Source organism: Rhineura floridana, chromosome 11 (assembly GCF_030035675.1).
Source record: "Rhineura floridana isolate rRhiFlo1 chromosome 11, rRhiFlo1.hap2, whole genome shotgun sequence".
NCBI lineage: Eukaryota > Metazoa > Chordata > Lepidosauria > Squamata > Rhineuridae > Rhineura > Rhineura floridana.
In genome coordinates, this window is record NC_084490.1 from 63,219,937 (window position 1) to 63,240,352 (window position 20,416).

Consider the following 20,416-nt stretch of genomic DNA (forward strand, 5'->3'; position numbering starts at 1 on the left):
CAAAAGTACTTAAGTGGTTTAATGGCTCGTGCCTTATGACTTCCAATGGGAAATGTCGTACTAAATCATCTGGATACCTGAATACGGGGATCAATCTGACCAAGGTGCGCCTGAGACAAATATTTGTTTGTAATGGATGCTTTTTAGAGGCAAGAATCAGCCAAGTGAGAGGCATTCACAACACTGATAAACAAATATTTCAAATTTAGAATGAACAGAAATGATGCAAGGCAACCAAGGTGACACTGGGTTAGCCATATATTTGAACGAGAAGTTGGAGCAAAGAATGCCCTAGGCTGAAATATTGTTGCAGCAAGGGTTTACTGAATAATTTACAATAATGAATAAAAATCCAGCACAACAATCCAAATGTTTGTGCACAGGGCTGCATAAAACAAATATGATAGGCTTGAAGGTAGACTATCTGATTATATGGATCAAATATTTTATTCATTAAAGATCATACAAAATTGTAGGGTGTAACAGCTTCTTGGGTTGAATAGAATTTTGATAATTAGGACTTACAGTGCAATCTTAAACAATGTCTACTTAGAAGTAAGTTCTATTGAATTCAGTGGGATTTATTCCCAGGTAAGTAGGGTTAGGTTTGCAGTCTTACTCACAAAAGCATGGTTAAATCTTGATTTCCCATCACTTGTTTTCTTTATTGATTTATAAAGTTGTTTATTTACTTTGTATTCTGTTTTTCCACCAAATGGTGCTCAACAATAATATGCATTTAATAAAGCATAATAAAATGCAATAAGACTGCAGTACAAAAAAACCAAAACAATAGGTGGTATCCCATGCTAGTTCTAGTCAGAGTAGAGCCACTGAAGTTAACAGACATGACTAACTTAGGTTTATTAATTTCAGTTGGTCTACTCTGTGTAGAAAGCAAGATAGTTGGAACCGCAATAAAAACAACCAGTGAAATCCTATTTCAACATGTGTACATATCAGCTTATGGGCTATAAAGGCCTATCTAAATAAAAAGGTCTTTGCTAACCAGAAGAAGGTCACCAAAGCTACGGCTAGTTTGGCTTCCTTTGGCAAGGTTGAGGTTGAGAGCAGCCACTCATCTTTTGGCCCTAATTCATATGTGACTGCAGGCAATAATAACTGGATGACTGACACAAGAGACATGGGATATGCACCAGAAACAATATTATTTTTTTAAATTTAATTTAATTAAAGCATAGGTATACTGCTTAATCATTCACATTTCTAAGTGGTATACATAAAAACAAGCCATACATAAAACGAAACAATAAAATAATCATAAAACCAAACACTACCTTAAAATACCTGCTAGAACAAGAAAGTCTTAGTCATGGGCCCAGGGCCAGTGCCAGTGGGTGGGCAGGCTGGGCACTTTTGGAGGGCCTTGGGGCCCGGCAGGCCTCGCCCTGGAGAGCAGCCAGGTAGGCAGGCAAAACGGCCAGCTGTACTCTCCTTACAGATATGATGGCTGGTGGCCATTTCTTTGCACTCATGGGCAGGAGAGAGAGTGGAGGAAGTTTGTCCCTGTGCCACCACCATCCACCTCCTCCTCCGAAGGGCAAAAGGGAGAGGAGGAGGAGGAGAACAGCAACCCTTGCTTTGCACTCACGGGTGAGGGAGAGAGTGGAGGAAGTTGATACCTGTGGCACCACCGTCCACCTCCTCCTCTCCCTACAGGTGGGGCAACTGAGGTGGAAGAGGCTCAGACTCCCCAAGAGGCCAAAGCATAGGAAGAGGAGGCGGTGGCATGAAAGGAGGATGCTGCGGTTCTGATAGTGAGCCCACCACCAGTGAGTGTGAGGCTCTGGAGGGGCCCCTGCACATGTGCAGAGTGAGTCTTCCCTGCCTCCAAGGCTTCTGCTTCTCTGGGGGTGGCAGGAGGTGCAGCAGCAGGAGGAGAACCTTTTTGGGGTGCCCCAAGCTGAATGGCACAGTGGGCCTCTTGGAAGCCGGCAGAGTGGGCCTTACAAGGAGGGAGAGAAGGGCTCTTGACTTGGCTAGGTGGGCTCCCTCGCCCCAAGCAAAGCACCCTTCTGAGTGCCCTCCTGATACCCTGTGTCTAAGGGCCTCCAGAAACCTGGAGTTGGCCCTGCATTGGCTTGTTCAAGAAGGTGAGAGCCGTCAGATATGTTATCTGAGTGCCTCTACATGGAGGTCCCTACACCTGGTGCTACCGTTTACATGCTCCCTTTAAAAAGGAACTTCCCCCACTGCACCTACTTTTAAAGGTATCTGGTAGAGGATGGGGGAACACAAGGAGCAGCCTTGCAGCCAATTGAATGAGAAAATGGAGTCTATTTAAAAGGACAGAGTTCAAGGTGTTTCCAGTGAAGCCTGTGGGAAAAGAAGACATATTGCTTTAGGCTGCCCAGCGTACAGCCATAGGGCTCCCTCTGTTCTTCCTGTGAATTATTTATATATCTTTTACAAATTCAAGCCTGCCTTTCTGTTTCTTGCAAACATTACAACAAGTAAATAAACAAAGAAGATCACATAATAAAGGAGGCTGAAAAAGCCAGAAATCATAATATTCAAGACCTTGTGTTTTTGGCTGGTGTCCGAACATCAGTGGAGATAGGGCTGGACAGATCTTTCAGAAGAGAGAATCCCACAGTCTGGATGAGCTACAACACATAAGGCCTTTTCCTGCATCCCCACCAGCCCTATCTTAAGGGGAAGAGACATATTACAGGGCCTCTCCTGCTAGGATGGTCATGTGTCCTACCTTCATAATAGACAGTCCTTTATTTATCAGAGGATGGTCCTCTATTTGAAGAGCTGTCTGGTTCTAGTCTGGTTTAAAGATAAAGGACCATGAGAAGGGGGAGTGGTGGCCTTGTAGTTGCCCATCCATAGTTAATACCTAGACAACAGACTGAGCAGGCACACAGGTCACCTGGTCACAGTCTTGTTCCCACTATGGTGAGATATATTATATTTCTATCTTAATTAAAATAATTCCTTGTAAATTTGCATCTGAACATATAAATGAGCATATGCACATTTTTAATGCAAAGCTGTGTCTTTTTATTTATTTATTTTTATTTATTAGATTTATTAGTCGCCCATCTGGCTGGTTGTCCAGCCACTCTGGGCGACATACAGAATAAAAACATACAAATACATTAAAACATTAAAATCTCAACAATATAAAAAACCTAACCCACCCCAAAAGCCTGTCTGAAGAGCCAGGTCTTCAAGGCTGCAATACAGTGCCCCTTATACCTAACCTCTTCAGACGGTCCAGAAGGATACCGTGGTCAACGGTATCAAAAGGCGCTGAGACATCAAGGAAGACAAGGAAGGTGCATTCGCCCCTATCCAGCGCCCCCCTCATATCATCCACCAAGGCGACCAAGGCCGTTTCAGTCCCATGTCCAGGCCTGAAGCCTGATTGAAATGGATCCAGATAATCCGTTTCCTCCAAGTGTGCTTGCAACTGCTGCGCCACCACCTGCTCAACCGCCTTGCCCAAGAATGGCAGATTTGAGACTGGGCGAAAGTTGTTCAAATCTTGGGGATCCAAGGAGGGCTTCTTTAGAATTGGTTTTATTACTGCCGCATTGAGGGCTGATGGTATTACTCCCTCTTCCAGGGATGTATTTACCACCGCCTTGATCTCCTTGCCCAGTCTATCCTTGCAGCTCATAATGAGCCACGACAGGCAAGGATCGAGTAAGCAAGTGGTTGGCTTTAAGGTTGAAAGCACCTTGTCCACTTCATCAGAAGGAAGAAGCCGAAACCGAGTATACTTTGTTCCAGCCCCCATGCACCTTCTTTGCTATTGGGGAAAATACTGTAGCTACAGTTTTGTTTTGTTTTGGCAGACAAAATTTGCAGAGGTTGTGGATAATTACAGGCAAATAGGTCCAGAAGCTTTAGAGGGACACCTCTAAAATGTGGTTGTTTTTGTTTTAAAAAGGAAACATCTATAACTTTTTTATTGTTGGATGGAATTGGATGAAATGTGCAGGCAAGATCAACTCTTCTGAGGGCATGAATCCTGCCAAATTTCAAAAGGATAGCTGCAGTGGTTTTTCTGCAAGAATAGCTGTTACATTTGGGGTGGTGGTGGTAAAAAAAGAAAATTATCTAATCTCCCCTAGTGTTTTGAGGGCAATTAGTGTGAAAATTACAGACATGAGAAAGGTGTTCTGTTGCAAACAGGTCTGGAGACTTTTGTGCTAAGAACCTTTAAAATTAATTTTGAGGTGGGAAGAGCTAAAAGGGATTCACTTTCCAGGTAAAAGCATTTCCTCTGATTACAAGCTTGACCGGTCACTCACAATGGAGCACTCCCTCTGCTCTTTCCCCTCCACATTGCAGCATTGTCTTTGATTTTAGACACGTAAGTTTCACTCCCCCAAAGCACTGAGAGCAGAGAGTGATGGTAAAATAATTTCCTCTGATTACAAACTAGGCCTGTCAGTTGCAAAAGAGTCCCCCTCCTGATCGAAGTTTCAATTTTGCAAACTGGTCCCTCCCCCTCCCCCCTACACGCTGTCACTTTCCTTATACAACAAGCTTGGCTATATATATTTGCTTTTAGGAGACACTTGTCTGCAGTGTTTTTTTAATGTCTGGATCACTGGGGTACCACAAAGCTCTTCAGAGGTCCCTGCTTCAACTTGTGCAGCCTTGTACAGATTCCACTTCACCTTGGACACACTCCAAATCTCTTCAAATCTATGCATACCCCTAGAAATAACCAGTACTTTGAAATGAGCCTGGAAACAAGCTAGCAGTCAGTGAAGGTGATGTAAAATGGATGTTGCTATAAAGTAATGGTGCCTGAAGCTAGCCTGAAACAATCTCTGATTTTCTTTAGAAAGTAAGGGTAGGCTTTCAGGCTGTGCTTAGTTGGTATACTCACGTCACTCGCCAACCCCACCTACTGCCCACCCTACAGCACCACCAAAGTCTCCCTCACCCCCTCTGCCAAGTGCCCCCTAGCCATCTCTCCATCCCCTCTTCCTTGCTGCCCCCTTCCACTCCCCCATCACCTCTGCCAGGTGCCCCTAGCTGTCCTTCCACCCCCTCACAAACCCCACTGTACACAGGTTGCCAGACACTCCCCACACACACACTAGTTGCTGAAACTCTTCCCTTACCCTTCTAAGGGTCTCCAAACCTCCCACCTCCAAGTGTCTCCAAAACTACCCTGTCTGTGGGTCTCCAAATCTTCCCCATCCCCACGGGTCTCCAAACCTATCTCAGCCCCCTCCACAGATCTCCAAGCGTCCCCCTCCAAGTGTCTCCAAAACTACTCCCCCTCCAAGTGTCTCCAAAATTACCCCATCTTCCTCCAAGGCAAAACTACCCCCATGGGTCTCCAAACCTCCCCTTTCCCCTTCAATGGTCTCCAAACCTACCCCCATCTACAGGTCTCCAAACCTACCCCCTCTCTCTCCAAGAGTCTCCAAAGCTCCCCCTCTCTCCATGGATCTCCAAACCTCCCTCTCCCTCTGCAAGTGTCTCCAAACCTCCCCCCCCTCCATTTTTGAGGTGATTTTTTTTAAAAAAAAATCTGCTTCAGCCACGGACAACTGCTAGAAAAAAAACCCTAATCCATGAAGGAAAAAAAAGCAAATAAATAGGAAATGCGGTGTCAAATTCAAATTTTGCAAAATTAGAGCACATCCTTAGTGCTAGCTTCTTCCTGTCACAAACAATTCTGAGTATATGGGGAGGCTGATTTCCCAGGATACATTGCTACTTTGGTTCTCATGCCATGGTCAACTGTAATGGATCAAGGAATAAGAAATGCAAAAATTATAGCTCTTGGTCTAACATCTGCTAGAGAGCAACCTCCAACTTTCTCTTGAAATTTCACTTCAGGTGCAATTTGCTTGGAACTTTAAACTCTACCCAGCCCAGAGCTTGGAAAAGTTACTTTTTTGAACTACAACTCCCATCAGTCCAATCCAGTGGCCATGCTGGCTGGGGCTTGATGGGAGATGTAGTTTTAAAACAACTTTTCCAAGCTCTGGCCCAGCCTTATCAGTTTTCCCCACTTCTTGACTAGCAGGACATCAAGCACTGGTGACAGACAGATAGCACCTGCATCACAGCTTGACCAACAGTTTGTGTTAATGTTTTCTATAGGTCCCAAGTAGAAATGTTTGAAACTTCACTAAGAAATGTTGGCATTCTTATAAAAACTCTACTTCCTTCAAAATTTCTTTGATGTTTCACCTAAATAAGAATCTTCCAATCTGACTTAAGCTTTTGCTTTTGCTGAATTTTGGTGGCAGCTGTACAGTTTGTACCTAGTGCTTGGCCAATTTGACCCAAGAAATGCATGCAATCAAATGCCTTTACCCATTACACTCTCTCGCTTTCTCTGTTTGCGTGTCTATGTATGGATCAATAGAACAGTTTTTTCCACAGAACAGCTCCTGCTGAAGCATAAACAGACTGATTAGAACAAAGACTATTTTTGTGATGTCATTTATTATCCTACACTGTTTGACACAGTGAAAGATATTGTACCAATAAATCAGCTACAGCAAATTATTTAATGATGCATTAACTGTAGTTTTTCTCATATATATTACAGTTCTGTAGCTAACACTGAGTGTGTTTTTCAGTTGCTTCATATATCCCAAAAGTACTGGAGCAGGCTCATTCATCACTGGGACGTGCAGAGTTTTTGCATGTGTTCTCTTTGTTTTATTAAAGCCCTCAATCTACATGTATAGCACTAAATAAAAATCCCCAAGAGTGTTTTTCTAAACAGCATTCTCAGCCTTCAGCAGGGTTGCCTTGCACGGCTTGTGTGTCTCGACCCACACCTTTTCATTTTGCAGAAAGAAGGAATTTCATCCAATACCAGGAGAAAATAAGCAGAGTTAACTCTGAATATATACAAACTTGTCTCATACTGAGTCAGACCATTTGTCCATCCACACTAGCGCTATTGACTCTGGCAGCTACTCTCTGAGGTCTGAAGCAGATGTCTTTCCCAGCCCTGTTTAAGAGCCTTTTAACTGAACACACTAGGTGCTGAACCTGGGGTCTGATGCATAGCATATGCTCAACCACTGAACTATTGACTCTTCTATAAAGATCCATATGGACTCTCCCATAAGACAGAACAACTCTGAGGCAGTAATAGCACCACTCTGTATTAGACATAGGAAACCTGTGGCCCTCCAACTCCCATTATCCCCATCCAATAACTGGCCAGTCATCAGATACATAGGGAGTTGTAGTCCCACAACTCCTGGAGGGCCACAGGTTCCTCATCCCTGTTCGGTATTAATGGAGATGTCATCCTGGTCCCTTCAGAAAGGTTAACCAAGAGGAGGTTTACACATTACATTTGTCAGCCCTCCCTCACAAGTCCATAAGAACTTATGCTGTAATCAACTTGTTAATCTTTAGGGTGCCACAATACTCATTGGTGGTTTTTTTTTTTGCTGCAAATGACTAACGTGGCTACTATTTCAGAAACTGAAGCCCTTCCCTCCACCATATAATTCATGAACAGGGTCCATTGCATAATGAATTTCTTGATTTCCAAAGGCTACCAATATTTACTTGGACACAGCTAAGGATGGTACTACACATCACTGAAGACATGGGCTCCTTCTGGGAGGAAAGGTGGGATATTTAATTAATTAATTAAACAAACAAACAAACAAATGGTATTTCTATATCTAGTTTGCCCCCTTCTTAATGTGAACTAATACTTGCCATGTGTCATGAAGGCATCATATATTTTTACATTTCTCCACGTCATTGGCTGCTGCTAGCAGAGCAGGGAAATGCATTGGAAGGGGGAAATCTCAACAGGAATTGCCGATTTGGGCAACAGCCATCTATTTCCTATAGCTGTGCCCTCATGCAGTGGGTCTTAACAAATGGATATGTTCAGGAGGTAGGAATATCATAATGGTGAGCTAGAATGTGTATTACCCAATCCAAGATGCCTGAGGTCAGTTTCTGAATTTAGAGCTTGAAGTACAACAAGCAGCAGATCCAGCTCATAATATTTTTATACTGGGCTTCGCCCATCCAAAGTCTTCCTAAGAACATACGAGGAACCCTGCTGGATCAAGCCAAAAGCCCATCTTGTCCAGCATCCTATTCTCATGACAGCCAGCTAGATGCCTATGAAAAGCCTGCAAGCAGGACATGAGCACAAAAGCACTCTCTCCACTTGTTATTCCCAAAAACTGGCATTCAGGCCTACTGTCTACAATAGTGGAGACAAACAATGGAGTCATAGTAGCTGATAGCCGCTGATAACCTTTTCCTCCATGAATTTGTCTCATCCTTTTTTAAAGCCATCCATGGTCATAGCCATCACTACAACTTGTGGGGCTGAAATCCACGGTTTAACTACGACCTCCCCGTGAAGAAGTACTTTTTTTTTGGTCTGTTGATGCTCTCCCATCATTCAGCTGCGTTGGATGACCTGACTTCTATTATTTTCAGGGAGAGAGAAAAACTTCCCCCTAAACTCCTTCTCCACACCATGTATAATTTTATACATCACTACTTGCCTTTTTTTGAAACTAAAAAAGTCCTAAACATTGAAGCCTTTCTTCATAAAGGAATTGTTCCAACTCCTTAATAATAATAATAATAATAATAATAATAATTATTATTATTATTATTAAAATTAAAATTAAAATTATAATTATAATAAAAACTTTATTTCTACCCCGCCCTTTTTCCAGTAGGACTCAGAGCGGCTTACAACTAAAAACAACACACCATTAAAACATACAAAGTATACAATTAAAACTAGAATTAAACTTTGAGAAAAATTAAAACCATAAAACATACATTAAAAACAGCAGACAATTTAAAATAATAAGACCATATAGTGTAGTCACCGATCCTAGGACACTTAATCCTAGTCATTCTCTATCCCAAATGCCCACTGGAATAAAACAGTCTTTACTTGTCACCGGAAAGACAGCAAGGAGGGAGCTAATTGCACCTCACTCGGAAGGGAGTTCCATAGCCTAGGGGCGGCCACCGAAAAGGCCCTATCTCATGTCCCCATCATATGTACTTGCGAAGGTGTGGGGAGCACAAGAAGGGCCTCACCTGAAGATCTCAAATCCCGGGCAGGTTCATGTAGGGAGATACGATCTGCCAAATAGCCTGGACCTGAGTCATTAAGAATTTGGGTTGCCCTTTCCTCAACTACTGTTTGCCAGTAGCAGGGGTTGATGTTGCACCCCCACCAGGTTCTTGAGGTCCGAACGTAAATAGTCCCAGGCCACTCACTAGGCTCCTGCATAGTCTCTAAACTTTAGAAGGTGGGGCTTTGAAAGGGGCTTCGCAAGATCCAAGCGTCAGCTGCTTGTTGGCCCTTGAGAAGCCCTTTGCAAAGTGTTGCTTGTGGAGTGATTTGCAAGATCTGGCCAGGCAAAAAAGTCACTTGATGTCATTGTGACATCAGGTGATTGACTGCCTCTGTGCCCACTTACCACTCTTTCCACCTGTTAAACTTGATCCACAGAGGGGATGGGGAACATAATGCCCTGGACTGCTGAGCAGATCCAGTTCTCCACCTTTGATCTAAAGTAAAGCTCTCTGTACAGCTCATGAATCCCTGGCATACTCCTTTCATTTCTGCCATGCAGCTAGTTAGGGGGCCAGCACGGAGTCAATTTATGTTGTGTGTGGCATGCAGGGATTGGCTCGATTTATTGAGCACATCCGATCCCTGAGAAAATATTTCATTTGTGCAAATTCAGAGATGAGTTCATGCCCAACATGTTGAGTCTTGTGCTATCCAATATTTTCTTAAATACAGCTGTCTCTTTGAATCATCCCTTTTCATTCTGCATGTGTCGCTGCAGGAAACTCAGCCAGCTTTGCAGAGTTAGGAAGAAAATAAACAAAGTGATGCTTGGAATCAGGAAACAGAATTTATTCATCAGGATTATACAGTAAACATTGGGTTCCTGTGAATTTTTGTGGAAAGAGGGGTGGATAATGAGCTGGACTGTAAGCTTGATCTTGAAGCCCTCTTGAATCACTCAGTGATGCATGTACACACACTTCTCTTAGCCTGTTTTACATAGAGAAGTATAAAAGAGCCCTGCCAGATTAAATTGATGGTCCATCTAGTCCAGCATTCTGTTTCTGACAGTAGCCAGCCAGATGCTCCTAGGAAGTTCATAATAAGGGATGAATGCCAAATCCCACCCCTGATGTTTATTGTTGGCATCTGATCTCCAGAGATGCACAGAGCTATACTAAGCTACTCACTGTTCTAAGTATACTCTCTCTCTTTCTCATGTGTGTTGTAAGTCCAGATGGAAAAATGAGACTGAGAGCCCATCCATACCTTCTTTTAATCTCCGATCTAACCCCCTTGTGTGTCCATTAATTTCCATATGACATTCCCCGTCATTTCAGACTTTTTCCTAGTTAAATCTGCACTTCCCCTACGCTACTATAAACTGATTATTTTTTCTGTCCTGATTATTACGCTCTAACCTGTGTGGTGAGGACATCTTTCCCTGCTTTTTTGTATTATGGGCGGATGAACTTCCTTGGGCTGATAGGGGGAAAGGGGAAGGAGAGGAGCAAGCTCTAGTACTTTAATGTGGCATTGATCTTGCAGCCGATCCAGCAGCAGGAAAGGCCTCTCTTTTCCTGCCCAACAGCTGATGGGGATGGGAGGGGGAGCCAAACATACCAAAGAGCCAGGCAGCCAGATCTCTCTCTCTGTCTCTGTGCACGCGCGTATGTGTGAGCTCACGCACTGTGAGTTGTGTTCTTTTCTTCCGAGTCTGAAACTGACTAATCTGGGTCCTCCCTTTGCTAACTTGAAACTGAATGACAGATGATGTCTTGCTTTCTTCCAGTGGAGGATCTAAGAAAATTTGGGAGGAGGAGGTGTGCAGAGGAGATTTGGTGGGTACACTGGGCAGAAGGAAAGCCCTTTCAAAATAGTAACAGCAGGAGATAGTGAGAAACAATCGAACACAGAAAGAGATTTGTCTCCCAGTTCGACATAGGCAATAGAATTGGGAGTAACCAGCTGCTCCCATCCTTAGTATGCACTATGCTATATGTAACAACCCAGCTTTATTTTGCTTGCAGTTTGGGGGGTGCTCCATTAACTTAGCCCTTTTGTACATCCACAAACCTGCGCATATATGGTAATGAAAAAAAAGATATGTTTCTGCGCTCTTGTAAAAAAGCATGCAAAAATCAAACAACCATTATAGACCAATCACTGAAAAGGGGTGGACTTAGGAGAGTGGCCAATGCTAAAGCAATTTAGAGGGGAGAAAAGCCCACACGTATGGATGTTTGAAAATCAAGTTTTCACAATATAAATCTGACCACAAACAGGACATGTATGGATCTCAAGGCCACCAACCAAATATGAAAAACATGGATTTTACTTATAGGTATGGATGGGCCCTGAGACCACAACACTAAGGAAAACACAAACAGATGCTATGGTGTCTTTCTTGCTCTAACAGGACCAAACCAGATGTACACTTAAATATGTAAGCAATCAGATCTGTATCTTGTTTTTCCTCAGCAGGGATGAGATTGCCACGGAGATCCCTCCCTTCCTAAGTGGCTAGGAGCCTTTAGTGCACTGGCACCAATGAGAACTTTTCTCATAAGGCTCGTAGTCCTATGGTCGGTGTATGTGTGTTTAAGAGAGACAGACCCGTTCCAATCTTAATGGTGTAGTGAAGAAACAATCCTTCTCTTCCCGTGTGCTGCCATCACATTGAGAATTGGGTTTCCCTGCCCTGTAATTCACTTAAGGAAAAACAAGATGCATAGCTACTTTCTAGATATTTAAGCACACTTCTCATTTGGCCCTCAGAAGCAGTAAGGAGAACTTTCCCTAGGTAAAGACAGAACTTCCAAATGAGTAGAAAGAGCAGTGGAAGTTCAAGAAATGTAAAGTTATACTACTCTACTTCATACTGAGAAGGTATTTAAGAATGATCCTCCATGTAAAAACAACCACAAAACAGTAGCATGTAAAGGAGAAAGGTTCTGGTACTCTGTTCTGTACGTTTTCTCCTTGAGAGGTTGTTTTTTTTAAAAGGACAGAACTAGGAGATGTGAATCTTCACCCGTAGTCTGAAGTAGTGCAGTCCATCCTCTCACCTTCGGATTCCACCACTTCAATTTTATTTCATTCGTGTAAATCAACAGCACTGAGTTTGAAACATTGTCAGGAGACATGAACAGTTCTGTCTATAATTGATCTCTGGTGGCTCAGTCATACATGCAAGTAATAATGATGTGATGTTGGTTTTCAAGGTATAAACATTCATGAGTGAAATTGCCTGATTTTTCAACATTTAGCTAAATGCACAGGCCGACTCTATGAAGAAACATTGTGTTTGAATCAGGGTGAGGTGTTCTGCGGCATCTAATGTGCGTTGGCTCATTCATACACATCTCCACTTGATGCTGCAGTCATGGCAAACATACCATGTATTTTGAAAGCTGAATCCCAGGAGCAACCATGCAGTTTGGCTGCGTGAGGAGGAAGTTTCACTGGAATGCTTGGAGTTAAGGCATGCTTGTTATCTTGTTTGCCATGTTTATTAATATAAAGCAGGGCCAGGTGACTTGTTTGAAATTTCTTCTTTTCTGTAAGGTGAGGAGTTGATAAGATTTCTGATGCATTTGAGCACATCTCATTGTCAAAAGCTGAAGCAAAAAGGCCATGATGAATATGCATTGAGTAAGTGTCCTTGCTTACTAGAGCACATCGAAGGCCCAGAGTTGGCATTCGCATCTTGATTTATGACTACCGTCACCAGCCTTATCAAGTTTAGCCACTGGAAAGGGGAGCTGTAACAACCTTGTCTTGCCTCACTGTTTTGAAGTGCTTTCCCTTCCTTTGTTTTGGTGTCTCTCTGTGGTCTCTGTAATGTTTATTGAAAGCATTTATGTGGCTTCCAGGGTATAACAACTACTCCAGACTCCAAACTGCTTATATCTCTTCTAGGATGCTTTATTCTAGCCACCTGACGTTTAAGTGACCTTAGCTTCATTAGTATTCAGCAAAGATCTGAGCTGTGCCTTCCTTAGTTGCCGGGGTGTGAGTGAGCAGGTGGAAAAATGACCAGCAGAAAATGAATTGTTAAGACTGCTACAGAGGAAAGATTGATGCAATTAATTTTTCATTATGTACAGTGTCTGCGGATTGTAATCAGTTTGGATTGTTCCTCCTCTGAGACACAAGTAAAATGCAAATAGAATTGGAAAGAAAGGAAATGGTCTTTTATGATGCATCACACTATTCAGGGCTGTGAAAAACAACTTCCAATAATAGGAATGGTGACAAATATTTTATTAATACATGCAGAGGTGAGGCTGATGTGAACCGCATGCATACGAGCAATACTGACCTCCAAGGCTCCAGTACAAACACCTTAATTAGCAAGTGACCAGGAACAAGCCAGAGTGCAAAGTGGCAAATCCTGATGAATAAAGGAAAAAGCACGTTTGGGATCAGGAACTTCCTCCATCTCAGACAAACCAATCTGTTTCCATGCAGGGTTTTTGTTTTGTTTTTTGCACGCAGGCAAAATGAATTCTCATCACACTGTATTCAGGTTCCTTTCTAATTCTGTTAGGAAAGGCTTGTTTGAAAGCTGACATCTCCAGCATCTTAGGGTGTGAGGAGAGCTGATTTGAAGCTACTCAATTGTCTCTGTTTTGCAAAAAATGGCTTGATTTTTCTCTTGAAATTTTAATTTATTTATTTATTACTATTATTTCAAAATACCTCACTTAATTTTCAAAGAAACACAAGGTGGATTGCAATCCACAACAAAAACAGCAATGAAAGAATAGAAACTCCAATTAAAACCACAAATATTAACAAACCACAAATATTAACATCAACGCCAAGCCCCCATAATAAAATCCAAAACAGCCCTTGAAATGAAAATACAAAATATTATCTTCCTCCACATTCATTTGGATGTGAATTGCATGGGCTGTCACCAGACCATGTGCATCAGCATGTGATTTAATTGTTGAAGCAACAGCATACACCAGTGCCTGAGGTGTATGAAATTTTGGTTTTTGGTGCTTTCCATATGCATAATTTCTACAAGCATTGGATTGCAGCATCGTTGTATTTCTTGCATGATATCTTGTTGATTGTGTGAAACTACTATGGAAATTATTTCATGGGTTGGACTCAGTGGTTGCAGGCTATACAGAGGCAGCAGCTTAAAAAAAAAAAGTAGTCCTCCTGCAACCCTGATAATGATTTGATGAAAACCCAGCTCCTGCAGGAAGCCACTTTTTACAATGAAAACTGAACACTTGGGCATTCTGTGCAGCACTACGAGGGAGTTTCCAACACTGAAATTGCATCCTTCTCCTTTTTTGCCCTTCAAACAACTCTGAGAGGTACTTTAGTCTGCTTTAGAGCTAGCTTCGTGGAGATTTGAACCCAGGTCTAGCCAGTCTGTCCAGTGCTGTTACCACAACATCCACTATCCGTGATGTTCCCATGGTTATGCATGTCTAAGTTACATGAAGGTTAAATAATGTACTCTACACAGAGGTGCCTTTGTAAAGTGCCTTTGTAAAATATCCAGTTGGTGCTGAACATCGTTGCAAGGCTTTTGACTGGGACCAGTTATTTTAACTCCTTTGTTATATCATCTGGTTGTCAGTCAGTTTCTTTAAAGCTCTCAATAGCTTTGCACAGTGCTATCTGAACCTGCTCACTCCTTGAGGTCATGGGGGGGGCCCACCAGAATCTGAGCCTCAACTGGGGTGGGGGGACATGGAGCTGTGCCTTGGCTGTGGAATGCTGTGCCCCCAGGAGATTCCCTTGGGCCTGATTCCAATTTGCTGCAAGTTAAATTATTTGCTCTGGCAGGCTTTCAGCTCATTGGAGGGGTAAGCTGTTAGGTGATTTTGCTCCTTTGTGTAAATGGATTTGCATGATCTGTGCTATCTGTGTGTGTGTTATGGATATGTAATATAATGTTCTTCATTTTTTTAAATTATCATTGTTAATCTTTGCTTTTATTATGTTTCTTTGAGCTGTGTTGTAGCTGGAAAAGCAATAAAGTATTTAAATAAACGACTAACTTGGTGGTTGTTGAAACCGATCAGGGCTCTTTAGGAACAAACTCAGACCTATTAAGACATATTTGATAGTTCTTTGCTTGTTAGGTGTATGGGAAATTTGGATACAACCTACAGAATAATTGAGCAATCTCTTGGAAGGCATGACTAGAAGCTGTGATGTTCCTGTAGGTTAAGCATCTGTAAATATGGTAAGTGTGGGTCTATTAGGTGATGTATGGTAATTGACTGCGGGAGAAAGGGGGAGTACATGGGTGAGAAGCTGAAGTATGCTGGATGATGATTGGCTGAGTGGCTGGCTGGCTGAAGGTATAAATGGAGGTTTGTGAGTGATGAGGGGGAGAGAAGTTGTTGAGTTGGTTGGAGGGAGGTCGTTTGGTGAGGGTTGGTTGGCAGAGTTCTGAGGGAAGTTTGGATTGTATTTGGCTGATATTTAAAGAGTATATATATGAACAGAAACATAAAGAGTGATCATATATGAAACCATATGCTTGTGAAACATTCCTAAAGTAATCTTGTTGTTTCCTGTTAGTAAATAAATACTTATTTGGTTTACCAAAGGCCTGATCCTTGGCTGGGGGAATATACAGACCAGAAGGGAGGGCAAGGTTATTATCAAGGCTGAATAGAAACTGTATCTAATGGTGGCAGCGGTGAAGGGAGATATTGTAACAAGTCAAGTATCCAGAGCAACGCAGAGTTGTATGCTTTATATCTAAAGATACAAGGGGGTTGGGAACAGCATAGGCACACAGTCACAAAGTAACAAGCTATAGGGAGACTTAGGCAAAGTCTGTGGGAGTATTGGTTACAGGAAGTGACTGGTGGTGCTGCCTAGCAGTGGGATCTAGTGAGATCTGTGCTAGAGCGGAGTGAGACACCATATAAAGGACGGTCCTGACTGGTGGTGTCCCTGGTGGTGCCTAGTGAAAGTCAGTAGCCACAAGCAGGTGGGAACCTGACAGGGAGAACCAGGGAAGGACGTCACAGAAGCATAAACCAAAAGTGATACCCAAGATGATAGGATATTTTCATCGTACAGTATATAGATATAAGTAGACAGAAATTGTTAGATAGACAGACAGATAGATATAAATAAATATATAGATATGGATTAGGGTTGACAGATGTCCAATTTTTGGCCAGAGACTCCAGATTTTTGGGGTCCTCTCTGGGTCTCCGGGTGAGTCACTTAATCTCCAGACTCTCAGCTTTCATTTAAAAAAAGAGTTAAGTTTCTAGGTGGTCTGGTTCATGAGATATACACCAAAACGTCAGCCCCTCCCCACAACTTCAGTGAAATGATTTTTTAGCTGGCTGCTCTAACCCTGCACTTTCAGATTTGTAGCCAATAAGTGAAGACAGGGTTGTGATTGACAAGGGATTTCTGGGCCCCAGGCAGTACATAGACTGCATTGCAAATGGAGAAAACTGTTGTTTTTTCCTGTTTATCTGAAAATCTCCTAAATTAAGTGAGTACATACCTTCCAGCAGTACCAAAACTCTCTTTTTCCCCTGTTGTGCGTATCAGTCAAACAAGTTTAAATTTTCCTTGGCTGTTGAAGGGGGCACTATTTTAAAAACCTTCCCAATATGAAGCTTAATACAATACTTGCTTTTCTGGGAGTAAAGCTGTGCTAATCCCACAGACCTGGAGTATACCCTACTGAATTCAATAGGACTTACTTTTGAGTAGACATGGTAAGGACTGTGTTGTCAATGGGACTTTTGAGTGAACATAGCAAAGGATTGTACTTGTGTTGTAAATCTTTCCCCCTCCGATCCACTTTTTTAAAGCAGTTAGGCAAGGCTTATATAGATATCACTAGTTTTATTACGTAGGAAACTAATACTGGTGTGTGTGTGTGTGTGTGTGTATAGTCTTCCCAACATCCCTGTGAGGTAGGATTGCTGATTGGAAACTAAGGCAGCTCACAATAAATCCCTTTAAAATCCAATAACCATAAAAAGTATAAACAGTTGCAAAACAGCTTAAAGTGACAGGATTCTGAATTTTGGGTTGGGTGAGTGTTCCTTATCACTTGAGACTGCAGTTCCGTGCATGCTTAACTGTTTGAGTAAGCCCCATTCAATACATTGGGACTTGTTTCTGAGTAAACAATCATAGCATTGCACTACAAATATCTTTACAGGTTGTGTAAATAATAAACATCTTTGACAGTCATGTTTATATAAATATTTCTTCATACTATGTCCTGATAAATATTTGATTTCACACTATGGTTGTAAATTATTACTTCCACTACATTTTCAGTGTGCCTTTCTTCATTCTCCAAGTGCCTGGAATCTGTAAGTGAATGGATGGGAGGAAACAGGCTGAAACTGAACCCTGACAAGACTGAGGTACTGCTTGTGGGAGATAAGAGAAGGATAGGAGATAATGACCTGACGCTGAACGGGGTTAGATTGCCCCTGAAGGACCAGGTTTGCAGCCTCGGGGTCATTCTTGACTCCCAGCTGTCCATGGAGGCTCAGGTGTCAGCGGTGAGCCGGGCAGCTTGGTATCAATTACGTCTGATACAGAGGCTGCAACCCTACCTTCTGGTCCATCTGCTCCCACGGGTGGTGCATGCCCTGGTCTCCTCTCGCTTAGACTACTGTAATGCGCTCTACGTGGGGCTACCCTTGAAGACGGTCCGGAAATTACAACTGGTACAGAATGTGGCGGCACGGTTGATTAAAAACAGCCGCCGCCGGGATCACATCACCCCAGTGCTGGAAGATCTGCACTGGCTACCAGTTGTGTACCGAGCCCAATTCAAGGTGTTGGTGTTAACCTTTAAAGCCCTATACGGTGTCGGTCCAGTTTATCTAAAGGAGCGCCTCCAGCATCACCAAATATGCCGCCTGACGAGATCTGCCTCACAAGACCTTCTCTTGGTCCCACCAGTTAAGACAGCTAGGCTGGTGTGGACCAGAGAGAGGGCATTCTCAGTTGTGGCCCCCACCCTCTGGAACTCTCTGCCATACGACCTTTGCCATGCCCCCTCCCTGGTAGGTTTCCGCCAAGGATTGAAAACTTGGTTGTTTCAGCGGGCATACAAGTCTCCTAGATAATTTTAGTTTACAGTGTATAGATGTAGGTTGGTGGATTATAATTGTTTTATATGTTAAAACTGTATTATATGTTGTATTTTTAATTATGTACTCCGCCTAGAGTGGCCGTTCATTCGGCCAGATAGGCGGCCTAAAAATAAAAATTTATTATTATTATTATTATTATTATTGAGGTGGTCATGGTTCCCCTCTGTTGTTTTCATCCTGAGGGGCAGATTAGGCTGAGAGATGGTGAGTAGCCCATGGTCACCCAGTAAACTTTATACCTCATTTCCAATTTAAAAAATTAATTAAAATTATTTACATGCAGGCAAAGTTTATTAAGTAGGTCCACACAATACATTTAAAGCACATCCAACTTGCATTTAAAGTGCATGACTTCCCCTAAGGAATCCTGGAGAGTATAGCTTCCCCCTCACAATTATTGTTCCCACTACCCTTAACAAACTACAGTTCTCATGATTCTGTAGTGGGATTCATGTGCTTTAAATGTGTGTTTAGTGTGCTTTAAATTAATGATGTGGATCTGATGTGTATTCATTAGTGAATTGAAAAGAACAATTTTAAAAGATACTTTTTTTAAACAGGGAAAGGGCTGTAGCTCAGTGGCAGGGCATATGCTTTGTATGCAAAGGTCCAAAATTCAATTTCTGGAACAGACTATTGCCTGGAATCCTGGAGAACCAATGCTAGTGCATGTCATCAGTACTGAGCTTGATGGTATCAAATGGCCTGAGTCTGTATGGGTCACATATGTATGGGTCTGTATGGGTCACAGTGACTCCAAAATTTATTACGTATTTTATTTACAATATTTATATACTGCTTTATTGTAAAAAAAACCTCTAAGCGGTTTACAGAAGGAATTAAAACAATAAAATTATTGGCAAAAAAGTGAAAGAGGTATTTAGAAACATTCAAAATAATAAAAACAGATAAAAAACACAGTAGCTTCTACCTGCCTGGGTAGGCTTGCCTAAACAAAAATGTTTTTAGCAGATGCTGAAAAGAGTACAATGAAGGTGTCTGCCTAATGTCAATAGGCAGGGAGTTCCAAAGTGTAGCTGCCACACAACTGATTTCTTACAAGAAATAACAAGTACTATGTGGCACCCGTAACATGGAAAGCCCATCTTGAACTTAGCCTGGCAGCAAATCGGCAACCCATGCAGAGATATTATGTGCTGAAAGGGAATCACTCTTGTCAGCAATTGTGCCACAGCTTTCTGCTCTAACTGCAACCCCTGGGTCAGGTTGTGCTGCATGGGGATTTCTGTGGCCTTGGCTGACTGGCTGCCAGGATTTTTTTAGTTTTGGCTTTTGGTTAGGAATCCTGACTGATTGTGGGATGCTGAGTTTTCTGCCTTACTCATAGGAATTTTGTTGTGGTTGGTATGGTATTGCATTTAACAAATCGTCACTGTCTTTTGTTTTTCTTTTTCTATTTGCATTTCATTTACCTTTAACTTCACTCCCTACAGCCATAGAAGCAACAACAGTAGTTCCATGCACTCAGCTCAGCCCCCTTAAACCCATTGATGATGCACCTCGTTGGTTGCATAATGGTTTGTTTCTTGCCCAATAGTGGTAAAAGAGAATTCACATACTGGGAAGTGTGGCTGCAACTGTTGTTGTTCCCAAGCTGCTGCCTGTGAAGGTAGACCAAACCATGTGTGTTTTCTCTCTTTCAGTTATTACTCACTGGAATTGGGTTGACTGTCAAAGTGAGTTTATAGCAGCCCATAAGGTAGAAGAAAAGGTAGAGAATCTTCTTACTCTTACTCATCTCTCATACCTCTTTCTGAAGTGAAGGGTCAAATCTGTAAAGAAGTTTGGAGCAGCCATATTAAAAGATAGGGGCAGGGCATTCCAGGCAGGGGGTTGCCAACCTTACTTGGATATGGACATCTTTGCTGAGGATCCCTAGTCAAGCTTTACCAACAGCACAATTGAAAGCATATCTATGCAGAAGTAAGTCCTATTGAGTTCTGTGGGGTTTGGTAAGTGTGTTTAGAATTGCAGCCTTCAGGGACATCCATCTACAACATATCCACAACACTAGGGTCCTTTCTTCCTACAATGGACTTATGGTGACTGGCCTGACCTGAGGGCGCTTAAACCCTTTTGCAAGAAGCACATTGGCTAGATTAAATGTTCCCTACCCAGGCTCTATCTTTTAGCTAAGATTTCCATCTTAATTTCCAATCAGATAAATATTTTTGTTTGAATTTTATGCTCCAAGCAACTGTGGTTAATGCTT